The sequence below is a fragment of the Corella eumyota genome, chromosome 7 (assembly GCF_963082875.1).
Source record: "Corella eumyota chromosome 7, kaCorEumy4.1, whole genome shotgun sequence".
Classification (NCBI taxonomy): domain Eukaryota; kingdom Metazoa; phylum Chordata; class Ascidiacea; order Phlebobranchia; family Corellidae; genus Corella; species Corella eumyota.
Genome location: NC_137496.1, coordinates 9,948,909 through 9,963,577, shown reverse-complemented (window position 1 = coordinate 9,963,577; position 14,669 = coordinate 9,948,909). Strand labels below are relative to the sequence as shown.

Genomic DNA, 14,669 nt, shown 5'->3' with positions numbered 1-14,669 from the left:
AGCTCGCCATAAATTTAATTAACACGGCAATTCTTTGCAGACAGTCTGACAATGTTTAGTATCTTGTTTAACGGAATGTAATGATTGGTGATGGCAAAAATTTGAATCGTTACTAGAAATTTAAAAACCAGTATCGTAAAATCGAAACTCTTTTTTTTATTCTTGTACAAAATTTTGTTAACTGAATTTTGGCCTATTCTTCTATTAGGAAGTGTTGTCGGTGTTTTTTTTATTAAACCTTATACCTCAACTTAAATCATTTCAGAATTACCCTTTTCTAGAAATGTAAGATGAAAGTAACAAGAAAATATATATTTATTATCAGGAATTTAAAATAATAATAATTCATTATTGGATGTATGGTAAATATTAAGTTAGGGTAAAGGTTCATAGAGCTTGAGTATATATATAAGTAAATATAAATATCTCGCCATCGGCAGCTAGTCTGGAAAGTAGGGCAGTTTTCGACGAGATCTTGTGCGTGCAAGCGTAAAAATTGGCGTGACTGCACGTGCATGCATATTAAAATTTCCGGGCTACGCATGCACGCGTGATTTATGTTAGCATGTTTACCTTAATTTTGCATTTACTTTTAAAGCCAGGCGTGCAGAAAAAACAATTTCAGGCGTGCATTTTTTTCAAAGAGAAAAAATCTTGTGCGTGCACGCTGCCCTACTTTCCAGACTGGATGGCAGTGTGGTGTAGTGGTAAGAACACTTGCTACACCACATGAGGTTGTGGGTTTAATCCCCACTGCTCTTATGCTATAAACGGTATTAACTCTTGCAAAGCCGGCACTTAATCAGCAGCATAATTATCAGGCAATTATAATCTATATAATATCCCAAACTGCTAAAGGCAATTTAAGACTAGGTCGAAGTAACTGATGTTACTCTATGTTTAGGTAGCGCATTCGACCTTTCCACATCAAGGATATATGTATATATTTTAAAACAACATAAAGTGATCAGTTGATTTAAAACCATTAGACCATAATGCTCTTATTATCTGTATTTTTAATAGGAATTATTGTATTTTAATACTAATATTATTTTAATAACCTAATAATATACTTTAATAAAATAATATATTTTTAATGATATATTTAATGACATATTTTTAAGATTTATTCAGTTTGTTTTCTAAAATCATGTTACAATTATTAATCTTAAGTTTGGTAATTACTTTAACTTTTGGAGCTCCTGCCGAAGATGAAGTGAAGAGTTTACCGGGCTTGTCAACTATGACAAGTTTTAAACAATATTCCGGTTATCTTGATGCTACATCTTCTAAGCATTTTCATTACTGGTAGTTAATCATGTTTTTTTGTATATATCTTTATCTTCAATGTGGGAAAGTCGAATGCGCGACTTAAACATAGGGTAACATCAGTTACTCCGACCCAGTTTTGAGTTGCCTGTGGCAGATTGGGATATTACAAATTATAATTGCCCAATAATTATACTGCTGATTAAGTGCTGGCTCAGCAGGAGTTTATACCGTTTATAGCATCTACTCAAGGGCACTACAGCATGGGATCAGTGGGGATTAAACCAAAGACCTCATGTGTGGTGTAGCAAGTGTTCTTACCACTACACCACGCTGTCGGTTTAATAACTAATTTCCAAATGTTTTTATATACCAGTAGAATTTAGCATTTTAGATCGCCAGCATAGTGTAGTAGTTAAAACACTTTGTTTTACTACTTAAGGTTTTGGGTTTGATCTCCACTGCTCTTATGATGTAGGTAGTGCCCTTGGCTAAGGCGCTTTAAACGCTATCAATTTCTGCTAAGCCAATACCTAATCAGCAGCTTAATTAGCGGAAATTATTATTTATAATATCCAAACTGCCAAACGCAACTTAGAACTGGGTCAGGGTAACGGTTGGGATATTATTGACTATAATTGCTTAATTATTTTTGGCTCAGCAGGTGTTTATACTATTTATAGTGCCTTATTTAATTGCACAACAACATGAAAGCAGTGGGGATCAAACTCAGAACCTCACTATAACAATATCCATATATTATCATTAAGGTTAAGTTAAAGCAATTTTAATATTTAAGCAGTTAAGTCGATCTTCTTACAATAAGAATAAAAAAAAAACACTTATATATGTTTTTTTTGTATTTTTTAGGTTTGTTGAATCTCAAAGCAATCCTGCAAATGATCCTGTGGTGTAATGGCTGAATGGAGGGCCAGGCTGTAGCTCACTGGATGGATTTTTATCAGAAAATGGCCCATTGCATGTAAAAATTGTTGTATAAAATTAAAAAGTGTAAAAAAAAAATGGAGGCAATCTAGGTTCCGAAAACAGGGTGGACATTATAGCGCGCAAATTTTCGTGTGTTGTCTACCCTAGTTTTACGATTTGTTTTCCCTACCACATAGTTTTCTGTTATAGCACTGGTTATTTTTAACCAGACGAACAAACAACGACCATGTAGTTAATAATATAAATGCAATGCGCAAAAAATATTGACGTTGTACCACCAGCAACTTCGTTAATCAGACTAAAAAAGGCTAAGTTTTTTTTTGTATGTATATTTATCCTTGATGTGGGAAAGTTGAATGCGCGACTTAAACATAGATTAACATCAGTTACTCCGACCTAGTCTCAAGTTGACTGTGGAAGTTTGTGATATTATAGATTATAATTGCCCGATAATTATGCTGCTGATAAAGTGCTGGCTCGGCAAGAGTTCATATCGTTTATAGCGCCTTACTCAAGGGCGCTACAGCATGAGAGCAGTGGGGTTTGAACCCACGACCTCATGAGTGGTGTAGCAAGTGTTCTTACCACTACAGCATGCTACCGGTGTTATTTTATAAGTTATTTGGTTATTAAAAATTCTATGTTATTCTACAACAAATGCTTGTTATATGGCAACAAAAAAGGTTACCTTATTTGGCACTAGTTTGTTGGTAAGTCGGCTGAATGAGATTTGTAAACTTGTAATATTAAGCTAAATAAAGTGCGCGCTAATATTCTACTAAAATTTTAGGGTCGACATTGTCGACGTTGTTCTCCGTCCCTGCTTCTGTATTTGTATACTTACTACATTAGGTGTTGGGTTCGATTCTTACTGCTTTTAAGCTGTAGCATTCTTAAGTAACATGATATAAACAGTATGAACGTTTGCCTATTCAATATTTAAACAACAGTTTTTTTTATTAGGCAATTATAGTCAATAGAATCCCAAACTGCCAAAGTCAACTTGAGACTGGGTCGGAGTAACAAATGTTACCCTATGTTTAGGCCGTGAAGTTGACCTTTCCACATCAAGGATAAAAAAATACATGAAAAAACAACTTTAAAATTTTTAATTTTTTTTTAGGTAAATAGTGATGGAAAAACACTATTCGCTAACCCATACAGTTGGAACAAGATTGCAAATGTGTTATACTTAGAATCTCCGGAAGGTGTCGGTTATTCTTATGATGACAATGGTGATATGACGACTGATGATGACAAGGTATAAATTTTGGACTAAATGTACTTTAGAATTTTTTTAAAATTGTAGAACCGTAAAACTATATATGCATGTGATAAAATACCTGCGCACAACAAATGGCAGTTTTAATTATTTATTAAGCCTTTATATAAGATATACATTTATATATTGTCCACTAAGCTTCGTTATATGTAGATTTTATATAATTTGCCCATAGTAATCAATTTACAAACGAGCAGCGTGGTGTAGTGGTCAGAACACTTCCTACACTACATGAGTTTCTGGGTTTGACCCCCTGTGATCTCATGCTGTAACGCCCTTCAGTAAGGCGCTATAAACTATATGAACTCCTGCTGAGCCAGCACTTAACCAGCAGTGTAATTACCGGGCAATTATAATCTGTGATATCTCAACTGCCACAGGCAACTCGAGACTGGGTCGGGTAACTGATGTTACTCTATGTTTAGGTCACGCATTTGACATTTCCGCATTGAGGATAAAGATATAAACAAAATATATATATATATATATATATATACAAAGTATCACATTTGAGTACATTTGCAATTTTGCGTGTATTTTAAATAGTTCGCCCAATTATGGATAATAATCAATTTTTCTATAGGTTTCTCTTCACAACTATAATGCCATCGTCGATTTTTTCAAAAAATTTCCGGAATATTCTTCTAACAAGTTTTTTGTAACTGGTGAGAGTTATGGAGGAATATATGTTCCTACGCTCAGTGTTAGAATTATGCAAGGAGCTGCTAAAATCAATTTTCAGGTTTGTTGAGTTTTAAAAAAATGACAGCGTGGTGTAGTGGTTAGAACACTTTTTACATGAGGTCCTGGGTTCAATCCCCAGTGGACTTATGCTGTAGCACTCTTAAGTAAGGTGCTATAAACGGTATGAACTCCTGCTGAGCTAGCACTTAATCAGCAGCATAATTATCGGGCAATTATATTCTATAATATCCCAAACTGCCATAGGCAACTCAAGACTGGGTCGGGGTAACTAATGTTACTCTATGTTTAGGTTACACATTCGACCTTTCCACATCGAGGATTAAGATATAAACAAAAAAACTTTTATAGAAGACATGAATTACAACATGAGGTCCTGGGTTCAATCCCCACTGCTTCCATACTTTAGCTTTCTTGAGTAAGGCGCTATAAATGAATTATATAAGTTAATAATTTTTTTTGTTTTTAGGGTATGGGAATTGGAAATGGTCTTTCAAGTTTTTCTTATAATGATAACTCTCTTGTTTATTTTGCATATTATCATGGGCTATTCGGTGAAGTGTAAGTTATATAATAAAATATAATGTTATACTATGGGCAATGTGGTATAGTAGACAGTAGTCTGTAGTGGTTAGAACACTTGGGTTGTCTACATAAGGTCATAGGTTTGATTCCCACTGCTTTCAGACTGTAGTGTCCTTAAATAAAACACTATATGCGGTATAAACTTCTGTTAAGCAAAAAAATAATTTTGCGCAATTTTAGTCAATTATATCCCAAACTGGCAAAGTCAACTCAAGACTGGGTCGGGGTAACAAATGTTACTTTATGTTAAGGTTGTAAAGTTGACCTTTTTTCATTGAGGATAAATATATCTTAAAAGTGGCCTTAAATTTAAAATTTTTTACAATATTTTTTTTTTTCAGTTTATGGAAAAGTTTGACAACTAAATGCTGTGATGGGTTAGAAAGTCGACAGGCCTGTAATTTTTCCAGCACCGCCAACGGTTGTCCTGACCCTGTAAGTGATTATTTAATTTTAATTTATACAATACTGGCAATAATCAAAATTTAAATTGTTTAAAATGGTCACAACTTTTAACTAATATTTGTCAGCGATAATTTACCCGCACACCACAAATGGCAGTTTCATTTATTTTTAATAAATTAAACATAAATATGTATTCTTTGGTATATATATTTATCCTCGATGTGGGAAGGTTTAATGCGCGACTTAAACATAGAGTAACATTTGTTACCCCGACCCAGTCTTGAGTTGACTTTGCCAGTTTGGGATATTATTAAATATAATTGTCTGATAATTAATCTGCTCATTTTTTGGCTCAGCAGGGGTTCATACTGTGTACAGCGTCTTACTTAAAAATGTTACAGTATAAAAGTTTAACCGGCAGCGTGGTGTAGTAGTAAGAATGCTTGCTACACCACACATGAGGTTGTGGGTTCAATCCCTACTGATCTCGTGCTGTAGAACCCTTGAGTAAGGCGCTATAAACGGTTTGAACTCCTGCTAAGCCAGCACTTGATCAGCAACATAACTACTGGGCAATTATAATCTATAATATCCCAAACTGCCACAGGCAACTCGAGAATGGTTTGGAGTAACTGATGTTACTCTATGTTTAAGTCGCGCAATCGACTTTCCCACATCGAGGAAGATATATACAAAAAAAAAGCAGTGAGGATCAACCCCAGGGCCTTATGTAGTAATGCCAAATATTTTAAAAAACAAAATATAAATATCATATATTTGACTGATTTGTTTTCAAATTTTTTTTTAAAGGTAGCAAAAGCATTTCAATATGTGTACAACTCTGGTTTAAACGAATATGCTTTATATATGGACTGTTATGGTGGAGATAAAGGAACGTTTGAGAGATACAAACATGATATGGCTCACTTATTTCCAAATATGGACAAGTTTATGAAATATCTTATCATGGAACAAAAGGTAGTTACATATATTATAAATAAAATTAAAAAAAAATAAAGTTGTTAGGCTTTTGGAAAATAGTTTTTAAGACCCTATTATGGCTATATTACCATATTTTCACCATATTGACACCATATTATTACCATATTTTTTGGAAACATTTTATTACCATTATAATATTACCATGTTACCATATTATTACGATAGTTTGTAAAACCATATTACTACCATACTACATGAGGTACTGCGTTTGATCTCCAATGCCTTCATGCTGTAGCACCTTCGAGTAAGGTGGGGTGGTGTAGTGGTAACCACACTTGGGGTCGTGGGTTCAATCCCCACTGACCTTATGCTGTAGCGCTCTTGAGTAAGGGCTATAAACGGTACAAACCCCAGCATTTAATCAGCAGCATAATTATCGGGCAATTATAATCCATAATATCCCAAACTGCTAACTGATGTTACTCTATGTTCAAGTCGTGCATTTGACTTTCCCACATCGAGGATAAAGATATATACAAAAAAAGGTGTTATAATTCGTACAAACTTCTGCTAAGCCAAAAATCAACCAGCAGTGGGAATCGAACCAAGTACTTCATGTAGTAAATTCTAGTGTTTAACAACTATACCATTTTAAAATCAGTATGTAATTATTATAAATAAATATTGTTGTAATAATATTATTGTAATAATAGGTTATAATTTTTTAACTTCCAACCAAGTTACCGGCAACGTGGTGTAGTGGTAAGAACACTTGCTACACCACACATGAGGTCGTGGGTTTAATCCCCACTCATCTCATGCTGTAGTGCCCTTGAGTAAGGCGCTATAAACGGTATGAACTCCTGCTGAGCCAGCACTTAATCAGCAGCATAATTACCGGGCAATTATAGTCTCTATATTATCCCAAACTGCCACAGGCAACTCGAGACTGGGTCGGAGTAACTGATGTTACTCTATGTTTAAGTCGCGCATTCGACTTTCCCACATTGAGGATAAAGATATATACAAAAAAAAAAAAAAAAAAAAGTAGGCAGATAAATTTTTGTTTACAATAACAAAAACATTCTAAAAATAAAAATGACATTTTTTAATTTATTGCACTTTGTTTGCAGTTATTGTGTGGTTTATTTAAAGGCCCAAATGAGTGGTAGTAAAAAAAATCAAATTTTTGTGCAATCATGTTATGACTTGTAATATGATCATGTGATTTTGGAAGTAATAAAATGTCACATGATTTTGTAATCGTGCCAATATGTCTAGTTTAATAATTAATTAAAAATAAAAAGCATTTAAATGTTATTTTATTTTTATTAAACCATTTGATATTATATTATTTTTATTTATTTTTTTAACATTGTTTTTTTTGTATATATAATTTTATCCTCAATGTGGGAAGGCCGAATGTGCAACTCAAACATAGAGTAACAACAATTACCCCAACCCAGTCTTAAGTTGCCTGTGCCGGTTTGGAATATTATGGATTATAATTGCCCAATAATTATGCTGCTGATTAAGTGCTGGCTTAGCATGAGTTCATACCGTTTATAACGCCTTACTTAAAGACTACAGCATGAGAGCAGTGGGGATTGAACCCACGACCTCATGTGGTGTTTATTTACCCTTAATGTAAGCAGGCTGGCTTCACAGCCTAAACATAGAGTAACATTTCTTACCCTAACTCAGTCTTGAGTTGACTTTGACAGTTTAAAAAATTATAACATCCTAATTCAGGGTGTTACAACATAATGGCATTTTTGAAATAAATACATTTTTTTTAGGTCCCAACTAAGAATGGTTTTGGTGTCGTACCTCCTTGTATTAATTCCACTGCACAAACTTCTTGGTTGAATAGGCCAGATGTAAAACAAGCTTTACATATTAGTCCTTCTGCTCTTGGTACATGGTCAGTCTGCAGGTAAATTATGATTCCTTACGACTTTAACATTATATTTTTTATTTAATAAGAATTGGTTTTAGTTGAACAATTTTATTAAATTTTATTTCGTATTTTGTTAATTTTAAAAAGCACTGGTGCTGGGTTAGGACACTTGGCTATACTACATGAGGTCTAGGGTTTGATTCCCACTGCTTTTATTAGGTAATGCCTTTAAACACCGGCAGCATGGTGTAGTGGTAAAAACACTTGCTACACCACCAAGAGGTCGTGGGTTCAATCCCCACTGATCTCATGCTGTAGTGTCCTTGAGTAAGGCGCTATTAACAGTATGAACTCCTGCTAAGTCAGCACTTAATCAGCAGCCTAATTATCGGCCAATTATAATTTATTTAATATCCCAAAGCAACTTAAGACTGGGTCAGGGTAACTGCTGTTACTCTATGTTTATGTCGAACATTTGACTTTCCCACATCGAGGATAAAGATAAAAAAAAAAAAAAATTAAGGTGCTATAAATAAACACACTTTTGCTAAGCCAAAAACCAATATGCAGAAATTATTGGGATATATATTTAATAGTATCCCAAACTGCTAAAGTCAATTTAAGACTAGGTTGGGGTAACAAATGTTATTTTATATTTTACATGTAACATCATTCTTTTCACATTGAGGATAAACAAATACAAAAAAATAACCAAAACCTTTTTTTAAAGTGATGTTGTTCAATACACCACGTTGTATCAAAGCATGCTCTCCCATTACCAAACGCTTTTAAAATCACCCGACTTTCGAATACTTCTCTACAATGGTGATACGGACATGGCTTGTAACTTTCTTGGGGATGAATGGTTTGTAGACGATCTCAAACTGCCTTTGGAGAAAAGTCGGGCACCTTGGTATGTTGACGGCCAAGTTGCTGGTTTTCGCAAGAAATTTAAACAAGTTACTTTCACTACAATAAGGGTAAGTAAATATTTATTTTTTAAATTTGATTTTTTTTATGTTTGGTGTTTTCTATTTATTTATCCTCGATGTGGGAAGGTCGAATGCACAAGCTAAACACACAGTAACATCAGCTACTTCGACCCAGTCTCAAGTTGACTTTGGCAGTTAGGGATATTATAGAATATAATTGCCCGATAATGAAATTGCCAGTTGTTTTTTTGTATGGTTAAAAGTTCCCTAATAACAGGCTTTTTGGCATGAAAAAATAGGGATCAAACCTCGAACCTCATGTAGTGAAGCTTAATGTTCCACCATGTCCTGCTGTCAGTGTCCAATCAATGTTTTTTTTATATATGTTTTCATCCTCGATGTGGGAAGATCAAATGCGGTACCTAAACATGGAAAAACAACTGACACCCCGACCCAGTCTCGAGTTGCCTGTGAAAGTTTTGAATATTATAGATTATAATTGCTCGATAATTATGCTGCTAATTAAGTGCTGGCTCAGCAGAAGATCATACTGTTTACGGCGCCTTACTTAAGGGTGCTACAGCATAAGAGCAGTGGGGATTGAACCCACAACCCTATGTCGTGTAGCAAATGTTCTTACTACTACACCACGCTGCCGGTCCTATACCACGATATTGCTTTTTTGAATTACGAAATTAATACCATAGAACATTGTTTCAGGGATGCTACAAATTCTTGATCCTTTTGACTATACATATACTTAAGCTTCTATATAATATAATATTTAATTTTTAGGGAGCTGGTCATATGGTACCCCAGTGGGCACCCACCTATGCATATGCCATGTTCGACAACTTCATCAACGATAAGCCATTCCTTACAAAATAAAAAATTTTCGATAAAATGTCACAAATTTAAGAGTACTGATTACAATAGACATTTAAACTCTTTATTATTTATAAAAAATTTACAAATCACTTATATATAAAAGTTCAAGATAAGATTAATAAAAAATTTTTGTTTGCAATATTTTCGAAATCATAAATAAAATGTAATTTTTGTTTTTTTTTGTGCAATTTTATTTGATTCTATCTCATTAATTAACTGATTTATAATAGATTTCAGCATGTACTATGTATATGCTTTTTTTATTACACTTCTGTAAAACAAAGTTCAAAAATGAAATAGTAAAATTTTAATCTAAAATTTTAATCACTGTTTTAAAAAATTTTAATCACTGTTAATTACTGTTCTAAAATTTTAATCACTGAAATAGTAAAATTTTAATCACTGTTTTAAACTGTAAAACTTTGAATTTTGAGGATTTAAAATATGCGATATTTTTTTGTGTGTTAGTATTTTGATTTTGTTAAATAATTATTTTTTTTTGTATATATCTTTATCCTCGATGTGGGAAAGTCGAATGCGCGACTTAAACATAGAGTAACATAAGTTATTCCGACCCAGTTTCGAGTTGCCTGTGGCAGTTTGGGATATTATAGAGACTTCAATTGCCCGGTAATTATGCTGCTGATTAAGTGCTGGCTCAGCAGGAGTTTATACCGTTTATAGCGCATTACTCAAGGGCGCATTACTCAAGGGCGCATTACTCAAGGGCGCTACAGCATGAGAGCAGTGGGGTTTAAACTCAGGACCACATGTAGTGTAGAGAGTGCTCTGACTACTATACCACACTGCCGGTATTGGTTTAAACTTGGTTTAATTTTTTTTAATTTTGTCAGGTGCGAACCCATTTACTTTCACTTAGAGTAAACAAATTGTCTACAAAAGAACAAAATGAAATTTTACAATCTGACAATATTCCGTCAACCAGCAAATCACAAGAAACTGAAAAAAGTATTTTAATTATTGGCTTAAAAATTATTTTTTATTTTGTTTTTTTCTAGAATATTTATGGTTTTGTAACAGGCTATCAAACCGACAGCGTGGTGTAGTGATAAGAACACTTGCTACATCACCATGAGGTTGTGGGTTCAATCCCCACTGCTCTCATGCTGTATCGCCCTTGAGTAAGGCGCTATAAACGGTATGAACTCCTGCTGAGCCAACACTTAATCAGCAGCTTAAACATCGGTTAATTATAAGCTATATAATATCCCAAACTGCCACAGGCAACTCGAGACTTGGTCGGTGTAACTGATGTTACTCTATGTTTAAGTCGCGCATTCGACTTTTCCACATCGAGGATAAAGATATTTACTAAAAAAAAAAAAAATTTTTTTTTAGAATTCAAGTTTTTTAGAAAAAAAAAAAATTTAAAATCTGAAACAAAAAAGGCCAATCAAAAAGAAGGTTAGTAAAATTACTTATAAAGCCAGCAGCATGTTGTAGTGGTCTAAACACTTGGCTGCAGTGCTTTAGGTCAATCTTCATATTTTTCATGCTTTAGTGGCTTCAAGTGTTGAACCAGCAGCGTTGTGTAGTGGTGAGAACACTTGCTACACCACACATGAAGTTGTGGGTTCAATCCCCACTGCCCTCATGCTGTAGCGCTCTTGGGTAAGGCGCTATAAACGGAATGAACTCCTGCTAAGCCAGAATTAAATCAACAGCATAATTACCGGGCAATTATAATCTATATAATATCCCAAACTGCCACAGGCAACTCAAGACTGGGTCGGTGTTTTTTGAATTTTAGCCCATCCTTATTAAAATGCATTGGTAAATTCTTCAACATATTTTGATAAAGCTTTTAATTCAAAACACTTTATACTTAATATAAAATGTTAATTTTTTAGGTGAAAACTCGCATTTAAATTTAAAAACTTTGCAAGCATTTGTTTTGGAGGAAGCTATGACAGGTGTGTTAAAATTTTATATTAAACTTTAGCTATTCACCTGTATTTTTATATGTTTGTATTAAGGTTTACCACTATTGATTTTGATGTTAAAAGTTAACTTTATGATTTAATACAGTACCTAAAAACTGTATTGGCAGCAGTTTATAATAGTTAGATCACTTAGCTTCACATAATGAAGTCATAGGTTTGATCCCCACTGCTTCTATGTTAGAACACTATTTAGTAAGGCACTATAAATGAAAAAAAAACAGCTTATTAAATACCGGGCAATTGTAATTAATATTATTACAAACTGCTAAAACCTACTAAAGACTGAATAAGGTTAATAAATATTACTTTTGGGTATGCTGCGAAGTTGACCATTCAACATCGAGGATAAATAAATATAAAAAATGTGGATTTTTGAAAAATAAATATTTTTTTATTAATATTTTTTTAAATTCTAAGCAAAAATTTTAACAATAATTTAGTACTTTAAAAGTAAGTTGAGACTATTATACATGCCAGTATAAGTGTAATAATTAGAACACTAGGCTGTTCTACTTAAGCTATTCTAAACTGTCAAAGTTAACTTAAGACTGGGTCTGGGTAACAACTGTTACTTTATGTTTATGCTGTAAAGTCGGCCTTTTCACATTGAGGATAAAAAAATATATAAATTTTTTTTTAGTTGAAATCCCGTCAATAAGTCGATCTCAGCAAAGTGCAATGGAACAAAGTGTTGAATTGAATGAAAACCAACAACATGGGCTGTAAGCTGATTTACTCATTTAATAAAATCTAAAAAAATTACTAAATTTTAACAATTTTGAAAATTTAAAATTTTTCAATTTAAAAAAAAAAATTTTTTTAAGTTAAAATTTTTTTCATTTTTTTTCTGAAAAATATTTTTAGGATGTGCTTATCTGTTCTTGAATTCTGCTGTTTCACCTTAAATTCTCTTGTGATGTCATCAACTGATGATGTCAATGTCAAAATTGAAACTTTAGCAAAAGCAATGCAGATTCAACAGCAAAGAGCTGAGGTAAAAAAAGTTAACCGGCAGCATGGTGTAGTGGTTAGAACATCTGGTTTCACCATGTAGGGTCCTAAGTTTAATTTCCACTGATTCTGTGATGTAGCACTCTTTAGTAAGACATAATAAACATTATAAAATCCTGCAGTGCTAACACTTAAAGTCATATATTAGCGATATTTTTATACTCAAAAATTAATAAAGTTGGTGTCACTGAACACAAAAATAATTTTAACTTTTTATAATTTCACCTACTTTTTAAGTTATACAACTTTAAAAAAAAATTAAAATTAATTAAAAAAAAGAAAAGGGAAGCCCTGTTTGTTATGACGTAGAAAGTACTAGCTTGTATACATTCACTACACTGCTTGGTAATTTCTACGTGACACAAAAAATACAGTAACCTGATTTTTTATGTTAATCATTTTCTAATATTTAAAAAAATTAAATTGTAAGTACCACAGACATTTTTTAAAGGTTTTAAAGCCATTTTGTGATTCATTGTCAACCATACTAACATGCTATATACATCACTCACAAAATTGCAAAACTCTGTAACATAACACTTCAATCAACAAATCTGTAATATTTGCGGTTACAGATTCTATGTTTGGGTTATGAAGTAAACCTTCCCATATTAAAAATAAATAAATATAAAAAATTAACAGTTTAAAATTAAAACAAACAATTTTTAAACATTTTTTTTCGAAGTTAAAAATCAAAAATTTTGTTTTTAGACTAGAAAAAACACGGTTGAAAAAATGTTAAGTTTGTAAAAAATCAAGGATATATTACCTTCAGTTTATTTTTAAATGCTCGTCAGGTGTTTTGGTCTTTCTGTGATTCAGCCTCTAACTAGAGATCATCTACAAATTGGGTAAACTAAAAAATTAATTTTACAAGAATAAAAAAAAAAAATTTTAAATTAAAAAAAATTCGTAAGCAAAATTAACTACATTTCAAAACTGTATTTTAAATATTTAATAGGTTTTTTTGTTGTATTTTTTTATTTTTAATTTGGAAAGGTTAACTTTACAGCTTAAACACAGAGTAATATTTGTTGCCCTAACCCAGGGATATTATAGAATAAAATTGCCCGATAATTAAGCTGCTGATTAGGTGCTAGCTCAGCAGGTGTAAATGGCGCTACAGCATGGAATCACTGGGGACCAAACCCACGACCTCATGTAGTGTAAAAAGTGTTCTGACCACTACACCACGCTGCCGGCTATATAAAAAAAAGTTGTTATCATAAGCCGACTACGGTTGGGTAGTGTTAATAACGTTCTTTAAAAGCCATTACATAAAAGGATTTTAAATTTTCATATTATTAATTTAGTGTAATGTTAGTTTTATTTAGTATTGCGCATTTAGTGTAATCAAGTACTTGTTTTATATTATTTGTATGTACAATATAACTCGCAATCCTTAGTTAAAAGTTTGTTAATATCAAGTTAAATTAAACAGAAAGCTTAGGTGCAATTCAAGATAAACGGAGTCTTAAATCTTAAACAATTTATTAATTAAATAGTCAGGTTTATCATAGACTTTAGCAATAAAGGCTATGATAGAACCTGTGGTGACCCCAAATCATACAATTAACAAACCACAACCCAAAATTCAATAAACCATAAACCACCATCCTACCATTAATATTATTAATTTAATTAAAACGTTAAGAAAACCCTACAGTATAATTTATTACATAAATAAACCATAACATAGATATAATGACAATATGTGCAAGTGTCTAGGGAGTTAGAAAAAGTTGCTTTAGAGTTGCTTGCTTATTTTGAAAACAAAAATTGTACCTAAACTATAAGGTTTAAAATTAAATTTGAATTTTTTGTTATGTTAGATTTTAAAA

General features: G+C 32.6%; 1 pseudogene across 1 annotated transcript; it reads left to right on the top strand.

Annotated features, from left to right (window-relative positions):
* Positions 1-1,129: 1,129 nt before the first annotated feature.
* Positions 1,130-9,956, top strand: LOC145759898 (lysosomal protective protein-like; annotated as a pseudogene). The gene is made up of 10 exons (XR_014286550.1): positions 1,130-1,308; positions 2,140-2,251; positions 3,341-3,478; positions 4,083-4,241; positions 4,671-4,762; positions 5,128-5,221; positions 6,002-6,172; positions 7,933-8,069; positions 8,764-9,013; positions 9,761-9,956. The product of XR_014286550.1 is annotated as a lysosomal protective protein-like (transcript).
* The last annotated feature ends 4,713 nt before the right edge of the window (positions 9,957-14,669 follow it).